Consider the following 18,320-nt stretch of genomic DNA (forward strand, 5'->3'; position numbering starts at 1 on the left):
CGCTCGGGGATGCGCTTGCCCGCCGCCCTCACGAGCGAGCGGAGACAGGCGCGTGCTCGCTTGTGGAGCTGCTTCCAGCTTCCCGGGTGGAAAGCCCCGCGTGAACGCCGTGCTGGCGGAAGGAAGGCCAAAGCCAGCGGTCGCCACAGCGGAGACGGTGGAGAGCGGGACGCGGGACGCGACGGGAAGCCCCGGAGGACCCGCACCTGACGGTGAAGGCTCGTCAACTCCAGAGCGACGGTAAGGAGCCCCCTGCTGGGAGTCAGCTTAGTGACGGAACCAGTAAGGAGGGTGTGGCCTTCTCAGGCCTACGGTCAGGAGCCCCGGTGGCCACTCTGAAGTGCCGGGTCGTGGGCGGGAGGGCCGGGGGGGGTACAGGGCTGACAGCAGCCTCCCAACGAGGCGGACGGGCGGCCAGCGTGCCGCAGGCCGTGATCCGCGACGTCACAACCCTTCGTCCCCACGGCCCGTGGCCCTGCCCCGCACCCCGCAGTGTCCCGCTGGCTCCGGGGACGTGAGTGTGACTTCCCCACGGAGGTCAGACGTGCCTGTTCACCGGCATCTGTGCTCCTGGAGCCACGTGTAGGGACGCCGGCTGTGTAACCACCGTGACGAGCTGCTTCGTAAAACCTGTTGTTAACCTTGTCCTTCTACCCGTCTCCCGTTCCAAGCCTCAAGTGGGCCACTTGTTTTTGTCTTCGTTGTGTCTATTCTTTCCTCTCTAGCTGCTTCTTGAAAAGCTCAAGCAGAAAAGGAAGGGGAGCCCTCCCTGCACTTCTCCTGGGGTCCCAGAGGTTACCACTCTGTCCCAAGGACACGTTTTGAGAGACAGAAATTCAGGCAGTTTCTCTAGCTGCTGCCTCAGCCACCTGTCTTACTCTGTGACCCCTCTGTGTCCACACAGCCTTCTTTCGTGGCCCAGCTGAGCGGCGCAGGGTTGGAGACTTGGGCGTCACCTGTGCCTGCACTGAGGCCGCCCCGGGGATCTCCTAGATCTCCTGAGTCAGAAGCAGGGAGATGCAGCCTCGTCTGGGGGCCGTGACACAGGCCGCCTTTTCCTTAGTGGTCGTGACAGGAAAGAGAATTTGTAGGCAAGTTAAGCTACAACCAAACCCACTTGCTGACAAGTGGCCCACTTTAATGAATCCTTTTAAAGTGATGCTTGAAATCTAAGTTGATAATTTTATGTCATCAGAACATACAGCTTTATGAATATTACGAGGGTTTACCAGAATACTTTTTAAGAAAACGTAGCACGTTTTATCCAGACATGGGGATTGACAATAAATCCTACCAGATTGTCAGATGGAGGAAACATCTGAGGTAAAGAGAAGTTCTCCTGGCTCCTTTTCAGGGTTAGCACGCTTCCTCTCCCGCACTCACTGACGGCAGGTGCAGAGCAGGGAGGTGGGGTCTACTCAGTCTGAAATTTTTTTTTTTATGTTTACTTATTTTTGAGACAGAGACAGAGTGTGATTGGGGGAGGGGCAGAGAGAGAGGGAGACACAGAATCGGAAGCAGGCTCCAGGTTTCCAAGCTGTCAGCACCGATCCTGAGGCGGGGCTCGAACTCATGAACCGTGAGATCACGACCTGAGCCGAAGTCAGATGCTCGACCGACTGAGCCACCCAGGCGCCCCTCAGTTTGAAATTTTTATCTTAAAACTTCGAACAAATCAAAAGTTTTGATTACTAAGTACTTTAATAATATTTGGTGAAAGTTTAAATTACAAGGAATGCAACTTGAATAATGGACTGTTCTATAAAACCTAGCTTGAGACATATTTAATAAGATGATACTTGATTACATTTAAGACAGAAAAATTCTTCCAGGAGGTTAAGAAAAATCAATTGTGACAGGTTGCCATTTTCATGCCATTCATAATAATAAGTTGCTCAGAGCAAAAGCATCCAGGATGAGGCGATAATACAGATTGCTTCAAGCAGTTATTGTAGTCCCTCGGGCATATTGGTTCGCGTTTCTAATAAAAAGATGCTCTCCGACGTCTCACTGACAGACAGACAGGTGATATGTGCCATTATGTGAATTAGAGCCTCTTCCCTGCATTGTTGTCGGGCGTTTGCAGAGAACAGAACAAAACAGAACCGGCCAGGCTGCACTTTGCAGGGTGCGATACCAAGGCTGTTCTGGAGAACACTTTTCTTACTTTAAAAAGGACAATTTATTAATATTTTAAAAGTTGCTTTGACCTCCATTAAGACGTTACGACAGAGTAACTTACTTTTCTCTTTTCTCATGGCTGCGTGCGATCGGTGCACCCCTTAATTTGTTTCATAGTTGCCCTCTTGAGGAATAAAACATCTTTGGGTTTAAATACGTGCTAGCAACGCGATCACGTGCCTCACGAAGGCGCTGCGTGTTGTCGAGCACGGCATCGTGGCGGATCTCCGTCGAGCTCCGGGAATGCTGTTTTGGATAGCTGTTATTAACATTAACAAGCCGTGGTGTTTGAAAGCCTCCTCGGGAAAAGATTAACTAGAGGAACCAGTAGCTCAGCGGCATGCAGACGGGACCCCGGGTGGCTCTCGGCGCTCGGGCAGTGCGCTACACCGCGTTCGCCACACTTGTGTGACTGCACACGTTAATATTACAGCTGCTCACAATTAAAAGTTGTGTTTCTTCATCAGCAGTGTGAATGTAAATAAACTTATAATTTCAGGAAAGCAATAAAGAGGCAAAATGCTAAATGCTTCGAAAGCAGTCCTAATGATAACATCTGGGACATAATGCTCTATCAGAGTATGCAGCAAATATCTACACCAGAAAACCTGGATTTAGTCCCTAAGTTCCTCTTAAATATGAATCTGATTATAAAGCAGGTGTTCTAAGTAGGAACACAAGCCTATTTATCATTTAAAATAAAATACATACTTGGTCTCACTAAAGAGACTTAGTTGGACACGGAGTTCTCCACGAGGAGGTCTTCCTCTCATTTGTTGTGTGTTCAGTGAAAATACTTGACTGTATTTTGTCATTTCCAAGCCGTATTGGTTAAATTCTTCGTAATCAAAATCTTAACAAAGAAGTAGAATTCATTCAAGAAGGAAGTAAGCGTTTTCATAATTGTTTTTGTTTTTTGAAACCTGGAAACCTTATTCCGAGGCCATAAAAATGGTTAGAAGCTTCTGGAAGGTGTGCAGCCTTGTATATCACGATGTCTCCATCTCACTTTGTGTGAGCTCGCAAAATGGAGCCCTTCCCCCGGGCCATCCTGAGGGGCTCTGAGGGGCCGGTGAGGGGCAGGCCCGAGAGTACAGGGCCGTCGTCGAACTGGAGGAAGGTGGGGTGCTGGGGGGCAGCGCGATGTCCCCGTTGCTCCGATAAGTGGTGTCTTCTTCCCAGGAGGGCTGTGTCACCATGCACGCAGTGGGGTGTCGGCGTGGCCATCCTGGGTCGGGAACAGGTCACGTGTGTGGAGCGTGGCCGGAAGCAGACTTTCCTGGGCGGGGAGTCCCAGCCGGCTCAGCTAGGAGGGAAGGTCGTTTGGTTTCCTCTCTGTGCCCTGGGAAGGCCGACTGTGCAGGGTCCTTGGCCCCACCTGGCTCCTCAGAGCGAGAAGCCCATCTGGGGGCGGGGGGTGGGGGGGGCCCCAACTGGCCAGCACTCGGCAGGTCGTGTGACATGCTTGTCCTCGGGGCTGGCCCCTTGCGTGGGGCGCCTCCAGCTCGCTGCCAGCGACCGAGGCCCTCCCAGACAGCCCGGCCCGTGTGGGAACACCCCCCTCCCGGTGCTCCGCTGGCCCCACGTGGGAACACAACCCCCCCCCCCCCCCGGCCCCGCCGGTCCTGTGTGGGGATACCCCCCCCGCCCCCATCCTGTGCCAGCCCCACGTGGGTACCCCTGTCCTGTGCTGGCCACCCTTGTGGTTTCGAGCCTCTGGCACAGCTCCTGCCACACCTTCTGAGCGATTGCACAGCTTTCCGAAGGAGCTGTTCATTTCTTCTCCCTCCATAGTTAATTTTTTCTAAGTGATAATTTTTTAAAAACTCCTCAGAAGCAAATCTTAAAACATCTGGTTTCAACTTAATTGTCTTTTCATGCATCTGAAAATGTATTTGGATGCTGTTTTTTAAAAATTTGAGTTGTTGACGTTAGAGTAGCAACTGTACCAAAGTTTCTTTTTTTAAAACCGCATTAACTAAAACATGTGTATGATAAATTTAACATGAAATTAAATGGCTTCTTTTCTCCTCTGTAATTAGCAGTGTCAGCTAATAATTACCTTTTGTAAAACTTTAAAATATATCGTGTGTGAGTGAGTGTGAGAGCTTTCCCACTGTGATCACACCAGACGTCTCTGAAAGGCTTGTTTTTAAACTGCGTAAGACCATCAAAATGAAAACTTTTTTGAGGCCTTGAGTCAGAATGACATTTTGAACTCTTGTCATTTGAACACAGGACACAGAAACTTGTGGGGGATAAATTACACATCAGACGTTCCCTTCTTACCTCCGGTATAGATTGAAACTGGCGTGCCAGCGTATGTCCCTGTGCCTCCAAGAGGCAATCGGAAAAGTTTTAAGCGAGCCCAAAACATACCAGTTGCGGGTTAATGAGTCTCTCCCCACAGTGAGCGGAGCCTTCCCGGGGCGAATATTTAGGGCGTGTTAGTTGAGTTTCTTATTGTTTGGTGGCGGTAAGGCACGGTTCGAGGCGGCGTCCTGGGAGAGCCTGTCGGGCACTTCCCGTGTCGTCAGCGACCCGTCCACTGACCGCGGGACCGTGTGGGCCTGGTCCCGGCACGGACTCAGAACCGCCTGCGCCGATCCTGAGCCTTAGGACAGACGTGACCCGTTGTCTGTCTGCCGGTTCCTCTAGTCCGCGAGCTTCCTGCCCGCAGGGACTGTGCGGGTCCGCACGTCTGTGTGTCCCCGGCACGGGGTTCGTGCTCAGCAAACGGGGGAGCACCCGTGTCACCTGGGGTAACGCTTGTGTCCTTGTCTGTGTCACATTGCTTCCTGCCCTCCGAGCTCCTCAGACGCAATAGACGTTGGACGGTTTACACTGGGAGCGAGAAAGAGTGTATAGAGGTGGCTCTCTCGAAGGTTCTGTGGAGCATTTGTGGGGGGCGTGTGCACACGTGTGATAGAGAGCGGGGCTGCCCAGCTGGGTAGCAGAAGCGCTGTGGCAGGTGCCCGGGCAGGGGAGCGGCTGCAGGTGAGTGCACGGCCCTGATGGCGCTGGGCCCCAGACCCTGCGCTTCGCACCCGACTCTGTCTTTCGTGCCCGTTCCGGGATCGTTATCTGTTCCGTCCCTGAGTGGCGCATATACCCGAGCGCCTTCAGCCCCGTGTCTGCCCCGTTATCGTAAAGCTGTCACTTGAGATACACTGTTTGTGTTCTCTGCCGCAAAGAGACGTTCCAGATTCACCTTGTAGCTTCTTCGGCCCGTCCCGGGTGCAGTCAGCAGAGAATGGGAGTTGGAAGTCAGGGTCCGGAGCTGGGTGTGCTCGTGGCTGTCGAGACGCGCCGTACCCAGGCCCAGGCATCGGGCAGAGTAAGGAGACGGACGGACAGATGGATGGACGGACAGGTGGATGGACGCGTGGACGGGAAGATGGGTGGGTGGCTGGATAGATGGACGGATGTGGGCACATCCACACACCACGAAGCCCGTTTTTATGTACGTATGTCGATTACCCTGAGTTCAGACACACTTCCTGCTTCAGTTCAGGTCCATAGGGTTTCTTCTAGTTTTCTCCTTCCGTGTCGGAACTCCTTTCCCTGAGCGTGAGAATGTGGTTGTGGCTACCTCGATGCATTTACTTACGTGACCAGTGCCCACACTTGCCGGCTGCACCCCTTTCCTCCTGTTGAACTCCAGCATATCTGGGCCAGCCCATCCTTGCCTGTGTCCTTCCTCCATGGGCTTGGCCCCAGCCCCCCACCTGGGCCTGTGCCCTCGTGGGGGACTGGACCACTCTGCTCAGGCACATTCATGCGTGTTGTGTTTCGAAAGGGCGGGGACACATTAATTATTCTCCAGTGTTTTTTTTTTCACTTTTATTTCATTTCTTGGGGGCTAAAGTCATTGCTTATTCGTTTTCTGGACCTCAGCCCAAGCGCATAGCGTGTTAGATGTTCAGTGCATCCTGATGGAGCAAACAGATGAGTCAGTTGTTGAGAGAACCGACAGAAGATGTAGTAAACACTGAGAGCATCATCCCGAGAGCCTGTAGGTGAGTACAGGATAGTGTTTGTCTTTGATCGACGTAAGAGGAAATGCTCACCCTCTGAGACTGACTGCGACGCTTCTCTGGTGAGCAGTGTTTTTAGTTTTGCCGTCTCCGTGGTCACAGTCTCCAGTGTCCGCCTAACAGGTGTTCTTGCTGTGGGGCCTCCCTCTATCCACGGAAAGCCCTGGGCAGGCACGGGCGCGAGGCCTGATTGTTCACGTGGAGCCCGACCCCCACCCCCGCTCCTGCCGAACAGCGGTCCCCGGACCCTGGGCAGAGACGCTGCCGAAACCACATCCCTCCCCTTTCTCCGTCTGCCACTCCAGAATCCAGTAAACCGGACTGAATGCGAATCGCCTTTTGCCTCTGTTACTGCTTGGGATTCGAAGTGATAACGGTGTCCTGAAAGAGATTACAGTCGAAAGAGAGAATGCATCGTGGATACGTTTATCTTCTCTTCCCCTATACTTTACAAATAGTAAACCCTCGATAAGTAACGACTTACTTGAGGTAGGAGTTGCTGTGTTGACATTAAGGATAGTTTTGTTTTTTTGGTTTTGTTTTTTAATATTCCAAATTAAGTGACTTCAAAGTTAATGAACAGATTCGGGAAACTAGGCCTGGAGCCCAAAGTTAGGTCTTCCAGCCAGAGAGGATTCCTGTTGACCTGGCTGTTGGTGTGGGTGCAGCCGCACGCCCGCAACTTGTCTTCCCCGCGGGAGTGCTTGCGGCCGGGCCGCGTGGCTGCGGGACACAAACCACGTGCCGTTGAGAAGCAGAGAAGGAGACGAAGGTCACATTGCTACATAAAGTCCATTAACCTGTGGGGACGAGCGGGCTGCATGTGACACGATTTAGAGAGGGATTTATTGTGTTTGGGTTGGGTATTTATTCATGCGAGCGACAATTTTCCTAAGTTAAAGTCAATAATTTGTGTTTTTATTACAATTCATAGCCTTAAGACACAGACATGGTCTGAAACCCACAACACAGAAAACAGAATTTTCATAATGGACCCTTTTAATATGTTTTTAATTCCAAACAATATAAAGAAAAATGACTACTTCCAAGTTGTAATTCCGGGCTGAGATGATGCATTGGTTCTGTCCTTCAGATAAATGCAGATGGCTTTGCAGCAGCTTGACTCCGGGAGAGCGCACTCTCAGCCTCGTTGGCAGTCAGGTCAGGTTACCAAAGAGTGCACTCCGGATTCTAGAAGAATATCAGATTGAAAAGTTCCCTCACGTTCCTTAATTAGTCCCGAATTCTTACTCGAGATCTATTCTTAAACCTTGACTGTCTGCATGAAGAACCATAACGATTGCAACGATATTTAGGGTTGCTAATTAACACCAGTCAATAAGTAAATGGGTTCTTGCACATCTTAAAGTATCTGTGTCATCGCACAGTTTCATTTAATACACGTTTCGAATCGTTTTAAGGACGTGTAACGTGCCAGGTTGTGAGTGTTCCATCTCTGTTTTGACACTGACTCAATACGTTGGACGGGGGGTGGGGGAGGGTACGCAGGGCCTGGGTCTGTTTTCCAAGTGCCACTCACCGTGCTCTGGAGGGACAGTCCGCATGCAGGTTTTAAGAGTGAATGAAGAGCAACTCCATCATTTCCCCTTAAAGAGAATCTCAGTAGTTCACGAAGTCTAAAAGTGTTGTTTTGCTAGCGTTGCAGTACTGGCTTCTGTGGTGAGGTGGGAGGCCTTCGGCTCCTGTCACCCTGGTGTGTGGGGAGGGGGGGCCCGGCCCACGCCTGCTCGTTGCCGGCTCTGAATCTCCGTTAGTTTGGTCGTTGGGTGCAGGTCGAGCTCTTGGCTGCTGTCATTGATTAATACGAAGTTGCTTCTGCCTATAACTGTTTGCTACCAATTCACCTTACACGTTTCATACTGAGAAAGTGAGCATAAATGCTCAGTCTGTATTTAGTGCCTCCCGGCTCTGCTGAGAACTGCCTGGAGGGCTGGTAACTTGCTCCTTCGTCATTGGTGAACACTTGTTTTGTACAACAGGTGCTTCTGGAGGGAAGGAAGTACATGGGGTCACAGACCCCCTTCCCTCAAGGAGCGTGTCGCCCGCCCAGTGGGACACACGTTAACAGACCTGGCCGTTACAGTCTTGCCCGTCGTCGGGTGTGTGGGGAGCACCGAAGACGGACCCTAACCGACCCGGGGTTGTGAGGGAGGTGGGGCCCGGAGGGGTCGGACCCGAGGAGGGGGCTACAAGGTCGGGGACGTGCCCCGGTCCCGGACCAGGAGCGACGGGGTGCTGCTGGTGTGAGTGTAAGGAAGGGGCGGCAAGAGTTGTCCTTGAAGACACGCTCAAGGGCTGGGTCACCCAGGGCCCTCTGTGCCGCCGAGGAGGGCTTGACCCACACCCCCGACCCAGGGCGGAACGAGCTGAGGGGCGGACGTGTGTGTGGTGCGGTGGGTTGTTGTGCAGCTGTGCGCAAGGCTGTGCCAGAGCGAGGGGAGACGCACGCCAGACGGCTGGACGCAGCCGGCTGGACGGCACGAGAGTGAGGAGGTGACGTCGTGCACTTCATGTACAGCACGTCGTCCGACACTTCATAACTGCTCAAAGTAGGTCCACGAACAGAATAGAGGACCCAGAAACGGACCCCCACGCGTGTGGCCAACGCATCTCCAACAGAGCGGGAAAGAATATCCGGTGGAAAAAAGACCATCGCGTCGGCAAGTGGCGCTGGGAAAACTGGACAGCGACGTGCAGGAGAAGGAACCCGGGCCACTTTCTGCCACCAGACACACGAGAACTAGAATTTGTAAAATATCAACGTGAAGCAAAAAATACATAGCCTAGTGCTCAGCTTTTGAGTTTCTAAGTAGATTTAAAACAAACAAACAAACAAACAAACAAACAAACGTAATGGTCTTGAGAACTGAGACTTTGATTTGAAAGAACTGTGTGCTTTGAGATTTAAGAAGTCGGGTCTTCAGGGAACCCAGGTAGAGTTTATTTGTGGGCGGTACAAAAGAGAGGTGACACAAGCAAACCGTCCAGCGTGGGCATCCCCGCGATGTCTTAGCCTGCCCTCGACGGGACAGGACACGAAAGACAGGTGTGGATGTGGCGTTGCTGCCTCCCAGACCACCCCCCCCCCCCGCCCCCGCCAGCGGAGCTGTGCAAGCCGGAGACAGCCTGGTCCCCGGTCCTCTGCATGTGAGCCCCTCCCACGAGTACTGTGGGCTTCACAGTCACGCAGGACAGTGCCGGAGGTTTCCATGCCCCCAGGAGGGTGCATACCGGGGAGAAGACCGGGAGAACGGCTGCCATGGTGCCGACCACCGGCCCCGGGATCCAGCACCCAGGGCCGCTACCTTGCGGATAGTGGGCGGAGTGTGGCCTCCCCGTCCTCAGCTGCTACTGAGCCCCCTCAGCCCATCCTGGAACTTAGAGGTAGGTAGGGGCGCGGAAACAGAATGGCCAAGGCCAGAATGAAATTTAATTTAAATCTGAAATACTAATTGCTAATTGTAGGATGTGACCAGATTATATTCTGCTAGATTGAATATCTAGGAACTTGTTTTAGGAAAATACAGGTATGCTTTGCACATCCCTGCCTACCTCCTGTAAAAATGGTACCTACCACTCTAAACTTCCCGAACGTTGGCATACTCGGAGGTAGAGAATTCTAGGTGTGATTAGATATGGTCCTGTATCTCCTGGTCATGGTAGAGCTATCGTGGGGACAGATACTGTACTCACGGAAACTGAGTAGGCTTGGGCCAAGGACGTGATCTGTGCTCCTCTAAGAGTTTAGGGTATAGGTCAGAGGAATAGAAGCCACAAAAAGGGGCGGAGCTATGAGTTGAATCAGAGAAGAGTTTCGAGCCAGAGGGGATGATCACCAGTATCAAATGCGGCTAACTAGAAAATAGACACGCATCTGACTGTTGGGGCGGCTTTGGGGACCTCTAGAAGGTGAAGGTGGAAGTCAGATGGAGGGAGGTAAGGAGAGGGGTGGGGGAGCGGATGGCCTGACGGGTTTTCTGGGACTGGCTGTTGTTTCTAGGGCAGAAAAAGTGTGGCCACGTTTCCATGGAAGCATGTTTCCAGCCACGCCAGTAGCAGGGAAGAGGTGGACGATTCCAGAGAGACCAGGTCGGCAGAAGCACATCCCAAAGGAAGCGGGAAGGCCTTCAGCAAAGCGGCGGGTGTGCTTGAACCGGATGGGGGGACCTCCTGTTTCACGAGGCAGGAGAGAGGACAGGAGGAAGTGCGTGGGTGCAGATTCATCCAGCGGGGTGTAGAAGCCACTCAGCTCCGTGTTCTGGATGAAGCAGGACATGTGCTTGTCTGTCAGAGTGAGGCCAGCCGGGTGGCTCAGTCCGTTGAGTGTCAGACTTGATGTCCGCTCAGGTCGTGATCTCGTGACCCGTGGGATTGAGCCCCGCGTCGGATTCTGTGCTGATGCATGCTTTTTCTCAAATAAACGTAACAGAAAAGGAAGTTAAGTCAGGGGAGAGGCCTCTGGCCTTGAGAGAAACCTCGGGGATTTGGAGTGGAGAAGGCTGGAGAGCAAGCCGTACAAGGCATTGGCGAGATGGATCCGTGTTGCTGAGGCCCTAGTAGAGGCTGGAGCCTGCGTTTCTAGAAGGATTGTCTTAAATTGCTGTGTGACTTTCTCCAGCAAGGAGTCCCCAGAAGCAGGGATCCGGATGTTGGGGCTTGCTGACAGGGTTTTATGGCAGGTTACTCAGAGCGAGCTAATGTGTAGGAACAGTCCCCAACGTGGCCAGTGGCTCGGAAACAGCTTGTTCCTGCCTGGAGACTGCTCTTCTTGGGGTGACCGGGAATTTGGGTTTCTCCCAGCTGTGGTTCTGGCATCCCTGGGGCCTCGTCACTGCCCCTCCATCCTGCTGGAAGCCGGGAGCACACTGTGCCCTCCAGCATCAGCCCGGGAAACCCACACTCCTGGCCCTTGAGTGGAAAGGAGCTGAGCCCACAAAACCGGTGACTGTCCCCCGAAATCTGGAGACACAGGCTGAGATGTGCTGAGCTGGAGCCGGAAACTGGGAGGAACAATTAAGTGCTCATTGTGACAGATTCTGGAGGATGGCTGTGCACCTAGGCTGGGGCCTGGGTGCTGCCGTCTTGGGGGCTCACTTTCGTGGGCTTTTACCTGCAGAACACCACCTGCTCTGCAAGGCAGGGAGGGGACAACGGCAAGTGTCTTACTCGTAGACTGTGAAAAGCCTGTCTGGCCTTGTGCCACCCGGGGAGGGCATCTCTCCCACTCAGCCCCCCACTTGTGAAGGTGACAGATCCATTAAAAACCTGAGTTAGTTACGGAATTCTAGAATACTCCTCCTGTCCCACGCTGTACGCGCACGCCAGCGGGTGGCTGGTGCAGCCGTAGTGCGTCCCCAGCGAGAAAGCCGCACTCAGGAAGCCCAGGTCGGTGGGAGACGGAGAGGTGGATGCCGGAGGTCCTGCCCGGATTCATAGGAAACCTCATGCTAAAAGCTGTTCACGTCAGTTCCTATTACGTGGTGCGTCATGTCCGGCTTGAAACAAACCTCGTAAGACACGCTGCCAGGTAGGGACAAAGTCTGACGAAACGAAGCAAGCCGCAGGGCCGGGCCCCTGTGTGGCCCCTGTGTGACCCCGTGTTTGGAGTTAGACTGGCAACGTGAAGGGTCCGTGGTCAACACGTTAAGTGCTCTGATAGGAAAAGTAGATGTTGTGTGAGAGTTAACTAACTTTGAATTTAAGTTTTTAAAGAAGTAAATTAAGTCAATAAATAAACTTGACATCTAAGGGAAAAAAAAAGTTACGGGTCCACTGAATGTCCACATGGGAAAACCGCAAACTGTCCCGTCCCCACCCACATCAAACGGAAAACCCAGATTCACAGGTCAAGAGATGCGACCGAGGTAAGCAGCTGTGGACGCTGCCTTCAGGGAGGTGGACACTCAGGACCAAGAGGAGGGGGTGGAAATCAAAATCACTGTAACAGAAACGAAGATCGTCGGTGGTGAGCTTCTCGGTAGGCTGGACACGGCCCAGGGGAGGCTCCGCCCAAAGACACGCGCAGAGAGACCTCCCGAACGAGAAGCAGAAAGAAAAAGGAACGGGAAGGGGGACCCAGAAGCCTGGAGCGGAGCCCCCGAGGAGTGAGGACACTCTGAGCAATGCAACACACCCCTAGCGGGGACACCGGCCGCAGAGAGGACAGACAGGCAGCTGAAGCAGTAACGCTGAGCGTTCCCTAAACCTCGTGGCAGACGCCAGCCGCGGATCCAGGACGCTCGAGGAACACCGAGCCCGGTGAATGCCAGGAAAGGCGGGACCCACTCGTGTGACGCTCAGACCGTGGCGGCCCAAAGGCAGGGAGCATCTTGACGGAAGCCGGAGGAAGTCGGAGCACCGGCCTGGAAAGGGGCAGGCCACCCCCCCGTCCACCTCCCACACCGCCGGGAACGGGTGTCCCCTCGCCGTCGCGCAGGCCGGAGGAGGGGGCCAGCCCAGGGAGGAAAAGGACAGCTGAAGGACTAGCCAGAGTCTTCCAGAACCTGGGAGGGAGGAGGAACCGGTAGATTGAACACGACCACCCGGTTGGGAAACCGGAGAGAGGGAGACCCCCTTGCCCCCACCGCCTTCCCAGTCACGCTGCCGGCCGGCGCGAGCAGGGAGGCGAGCGTGCGCCCACGTGCCGCCGCGTGCATGCCGTGTGGCTCGGGAGTGCGGCGGGTGGCGTGCGGTTTGCGGTCACGCGTGGAAGCGTGGGTCGCCGTGGCGGGACGTCTGTGGGCGCCCCTGTGCTGCCTTAGATGGTCGCGTCCGTTGTATGCCGGCTCCTTCTCTGAGCTTCCAGAGGTGCTCCCCGTTAGCGTCTTCTGAGGCGTTAGATCCAGTTTTGCGCCTCATCGCCCCCCGAGGCGGTCGCCCGCCACACGCCTCGCTCCTAGCACTCGGTCTTGTGCCGTGGAGCGGCGGAGGCTTCCGCGGTGAAGGTTTCCGTCAGTCCTCGCATCGGGTTCAAGAACAGAGTGGCGTTGCGTCTGCGTTACCCCGTTGTAACTCTTACCTTCCGTTGCCACGCGTGCACCAGAGCGCACAAACCTGAGGCGTGCGGGTCGGCGAGCCACCTCCCCGTCCGGCACCTGGGCAGGGAAGGGCGCTCCGGGAGCTTCCCTGCCTCGCTCTTTCCTCCCCGCGCAGAGCCACCGTCCTGCCTCGGCGGCACGACTCCTCTCGCTCTCCCGTTCGCACAGCGCGGTTTCGGGAAGCGTGTTGTGTTGAGCCTGGCTCATCGGGCGCAGAGCTCTGCGTGTGTGAGGCCGGCCGCGGCTGCTGCCGTGTGCCGCGTCGGTGCCCGCGTCCCCGGTGGGACCGCGAGCGCGTGGTGCGTCGCCTGCAGTCGAGGGAGGGAACCTTCGGGCCCCGCCAGCGTTTCGCTGTTCCCGGTGGTTCTGCGGCAGACGTCGGCGTGCGTGTGTCGGCGTGCGCCCAGGCGTGCTTCCCCGGGTGGGGGCCTGGCCGCACGATGTGTTCACGGTCGCTTCGCGTGATCCCAGTCTCCGGGTCGAGACACGCTTTTCGTCTGTCCCGGTGCCGGGAGCCCCGGTTCCGCCGTGACCTGGTGCCCGCCCTCATCGCCTGCTTTTCCCGCTCCCGCTGGGAGCGTTGTAGGGATATGTGGGGACGCTTCCTCTGTTCTTTGTCCTCATTTCCCCGAGGACTGATGAGGCTCAGCTCCCTTCCTGAGCTTCCTGGCGGCCCCGGGCATGTTGGTGTGAGAAGCACCCGTGTGTGTCTTTTAGCTGTTTGTCCCCTGGGCCGTTAGTCCTTCCCGTCTCCTGCTGAGCAGGTGGCCGCTGGGGCGTGGGACCCCCCCCCCCCCACCCTCGAGTTCCTGGAGTCTTGCGGAATAGCGGTTCTCTACCGATCCAGCTGGCCTCTTGTCTTCCTGGTGTGAGGTCTCCCTCTGCCCCAGGTCCCAAAGATATTCCCTTATCTTCTTACCTCTGTCACATCTCTTGACCTGTGAAACTGGGTTTTCTCTTTGGTCTGCGTGGGGACGGGACAGTTTGCGGTTTTCCCACGTGGACATTCAGTGGACCCGTAACCTTTTGTTTTTTTCCTTAGATGTCAAGTTTTATTTATTGACATATTTTACTTCTTTAAAAATGTAAATTCAAAGTTAGTTTACATATAATGTAATAATTATTTCAGGAACAGAATTTAGTGATTTCTCACTCACATATTACACCCGGTGCTCGTCCCAACAAGTGCCCTCCTTCGTGCCCGTCACCCCTCTAGCCCATCCCCCACCCACCTGCCTTCATCAACCCTCAGTCTGTTCTCTGCATTTAAGAGTCTTACGGTTTGCATCCCTCTCTGTTTTTGCCTTATTTTGTCTTCCCTTTTCCTGTGTTCATCTGTTGTGTTTCTTAAGTTCCACATATGAGTGACATCATGTGGTATTTGTCGTTCTCTGACTGATTTGTTTTGCTTAGCCTGGCACACTCTAGTTCCATCCATGTTGTTGCATATGGCAAGATTTCATTCTTTCTGATTGCTGAGTAGTACTCCATTGTATACAGACCACATCTTCTTTATTCATTCATGTGTCTGGACATTTGGGCTCTTTCCATACTTTAGCTATGGTCGCTAGCACTGCTGTAAACATCAGGGTGCATATGCCTCTTTGACTCAGTGCTTCCTGTATCCTTTGGATAAATTCCTAGTAGTGCAATTGGTGGATAGTAGGGTGGTTCTATTTTTAGTTTTTTGAGGAACCTCCACGCTCTTCTCCAGAGTGGCTGCACCAGCTTGCATTGCCACCAACAATGCAAAAGAGATTCTCTTTCTCCGAATCCTCGCCAACATGTGTCGTTGCCTGAGTTGTTAATTTAGCCACTCTGACGGGTGTGACGTGATATCGCATCGTGGTTTTGATTTGTATTTCCCTGAGGAGGATGATGATGATGATGATGTTGATGTTGAGCATTTTTTCGTGTGTTGGTTGGCCACCTGAACGTCTTCTTTGGAGAGTGTCTATTCATGTCTTTTGCCCATTTCTTCACTGGATTATTTGTATTTTTGGGTGTTGAGTTTGATAAATTCTTTATAGATTTTGGATACTAACCCTTCATCTGATATGTCGCTTGCATGTATCTTCTCCCATTCCGTCGGTTGCCTTTTAGTTTTGCTGATGGTTTCCTTCGCTGTGCAGAAGCTTTTTGTCTTGATGAGGTCCCAATAGTTCATTTTTGGCTTTGTTTCCCTTGCCTCCGTAGACGTGTCAGGTAAGAAGTTGCTGCAGCCGAGGTCAGAGAGGTGGTTGCCTATTTTCTCCTCGAGGATTTTGACGGCTCCCGTCTTACATTTAGGTCTTTCGTGCGTTTCGAGTTTATTCTCGTGTCTGGTGTGAGGAAGCAGACCCATAACCGTCTTGACGGCCTGTCCTTTCCCCGGTGCCGCAGGTGTGGGTGCACGTCTGTGTGCGGTGGGTGTGCGTCCGGACCCTCTTCTCCGATGGCTCTGTTCATGTTCATCAGCTTCTGTGCTAATGATCTTCAGTTACTGCAGGGGCTTTGGCTCGGATTGCTTCTAATCTTCAGAGAACTTTGACACATGCTGTGTATCCCACGTTCATTCAGGTGTTATTTAAGTTCCTCGATAATGTCTTAGGATTTTTCTTTGTAGAGTTTTGTACACCTCTTGTTCAATTTACTTGTAAGTATGTATGTAGACTTTGTTGATGCTGTTTCAGTTGTTACCTTCTTAGAATTTCATTTTCTGGGGCGCCTGGGCGGCTCAGTCGGTTGAGCGTCCAACTTCAGCTCAGGTCACGATCTTGCGGTCCGTGAGTTCGAGCCCCGCGTCGGGCTCTGGGCTGATGGCTCGGAGCCTGGAGCCTGCTTCCGATTCTGTGTCTCCCTCTCTCTCTGCCCCTCCCCCGTTCATGCTCTGTCTCTCTCTGTCTCAAAAATAAATAAATGTTAAAAAAAAAAAAAAAAAAGATAAAATAAGAATTTCGTTTTCTGTTTACTGCTCTATAAAAGTGTAATTGCAGTGAATTTTTTATTCCCAAATTGGCTTCCCATTAAAAATATTAAATGCATACTTTGCATTTTAACAGTACATCCCCAATCAGATGTCGAGCACTGCCATGTCAAAAGTTACCCTGTCTAGGGGCACCTGGGTGGCTCGGTCAAGCCACTGACTTCGGCTCAGGTCATGAACTCACGGCTCATGAGTTGGAGCCCGGCATCGGGTTCTGTGCTGACAGTGCAGAGCCTGCCTCGGATCCTCTGTCCCCCTCTCTCTCTGCCCCTACCCCGCTTGCTCTGTCTCTCTCAAAATAAATAAACTTAAACAAATAAGAACTACCCTGTCTGGCCGCCGATAGCCCTCTTCACCGCTGCCGCTCAGGTCTACTAATCCTGTGGGGCCACGGGGCTGCCGTGGCGCGGGTGTGAGGGAGGCTGACCTTGGGTGCCTGACATGTGGGTGCGGAGACAGCGTGCCTCCCGTTTGGCAGCCCTGCGGGCTGCTGTGCTGGAGCCAGAGTGCAGCGTGCCCTTGACCGGGCCCGTCCCGCCCTTGTTGTTCTGGCTCCGTACCATCCCGACCTTGGGAGGGAGGGGTGGTCGCTTTGGAGGTGCTCGGCCGCATCCGGACTTTTCCCCAGCCGCGTCTACTCACGGAGTTGGGGGGGCCGGGGTCAGCTCCCCGGTTTGTTGTGGGCGCAGCCCGCCCCCGACCCTCCCGGCCAGCCCTGGGCCACCCTTCTGCTCTCACGAGCTATGGACGTGGGTGGGCAGCAGGTTTGATCGACTTGAAATTCGGCTTCCTTCCTCTGCCTCCCATGCTGAGATGGTGATGTGTGTGCCCAGTGGCTAAAGGGCCAGCAGCTCCCGTGCCCTTTGGTTGTGAGATGGGGGGCAGCTCAACAGCCAAGTCAGCTATCCTGTAGCCTCGTTTTGGCTTGGATTGGAACATAGGTGGGGGAATAAAAAGTAAAGGTAAAAATCCGATCAGGGGATAGATAAGTACATGCAATTTTGTCACCTGAGGAAGAACAAGAATGAGCAGTTCTGCTCCTGCCGTGGCCTGGGCAGGGCAGGTCCAGGGAGGTCGTCCCCGCCAGGCCGCCTGCTGAGCCTGCCCTGAACCACCCGTGCAGATGGCTCGGAGGCGAAGGGGGCTTTCAGGCACAGACCCCTCGGGCCCAGATGTGTCGCGCCTTGTAGGAGCTTCAGAAAGCCACGTGGGAAGGTTTGTGGTCACGTGGTGCTAGACTGGCTGACGGACACCCTCCCAGAGAGGTGCCAGCTCTGCCCGAGTGCCCGCCGCCCACAGTCAGGCTCTGGTTCTGCATCTCGAGACGACGAAAATCGGACGGGGAGTTTCCAAACAGGCCACATTAAATCCCTGCACTTCACACAGATGTGGCGCGTGCACCCACACGTGCGCACGGGCTCTTCTCGAGCCGAGCCCCAGGATAGAGCGTGGGCCCAGCGTGGGCCCCTGAGCTCTGGGAGGACACGCACGCTGAAGCTTGCTTGAGTCTATTGTCGCAGTGACAGGCAGATGGGAGGAAGCGGTGTGCTTCCGCGTATTATAGGTACTGAAAATAGTCGGGTGAGAATTAATTCGTTTAAATTCTAGTCATTATGGTGCCATCTCCTACCATCATGTCATACTTACTTTGAAAGGAAATTGAAGAAAAATGAGCTTACCTGCAGTGTGTCATTGTTTAAAGGAAATCTGATGACCACCGCTTGCTTCAGGCAATTCACGGCAGCTTCTTCTCTCGCTTGCGATGCTTTTCATGTAAGTTATATGATTATCCTTTAGGAGGGATGCGTTTCTAACCTTGCCGTTTTCTTGAGAGCATTGTCTCCTGAGGACAGTTAATTGCCAATTAAGTATAAAGCTCTGAGGGATACGGAAAGACGCGGGGATGTACGTTGCCTTTCCGAGCGTCTGGGGCCCCGAGAGAGTCCGTCAGGCCCACTTGCTGCACAGGTGAGCAAGGGCACTTGTGTGCACCGTGTCCCCTGCCCCTGGCTCTCCAAGGATGCCCTCCTGCCCAACCCAGAGCCGCCGGGTTCCACACACACCGTCCCTGCTCACGGC

General features: G+C 53.8%; 1 protein-coding gene across 9 annotated transcripts in view; it reads left to right on the forward strand.

The window, feature by feature from the left end:
* Nucleotides 1–18,320, forward strand: part of ATP9B (ATPase phospholipid transporting 9B (putative)) — a 249,489-nt gene that overhangs the window by 136,081 nt on the left and 95,088 nt on the right. The window lies entirely within an intron of this gene.

This window comes from Panthera leo, chromosome D3 (genome assembly GCF_018350215.1).
Source record: "Panthera leo isolate Ple1 chromosome D3, P.leo_Ple1_pat1.1, whole genome shotgun sequence".
Classification (NCBI taxonomy): Eukaryota; Metazoa; Chordata; class Mammalia; order Carnivora; family Felidae; genus Panthera; species Panthera leo.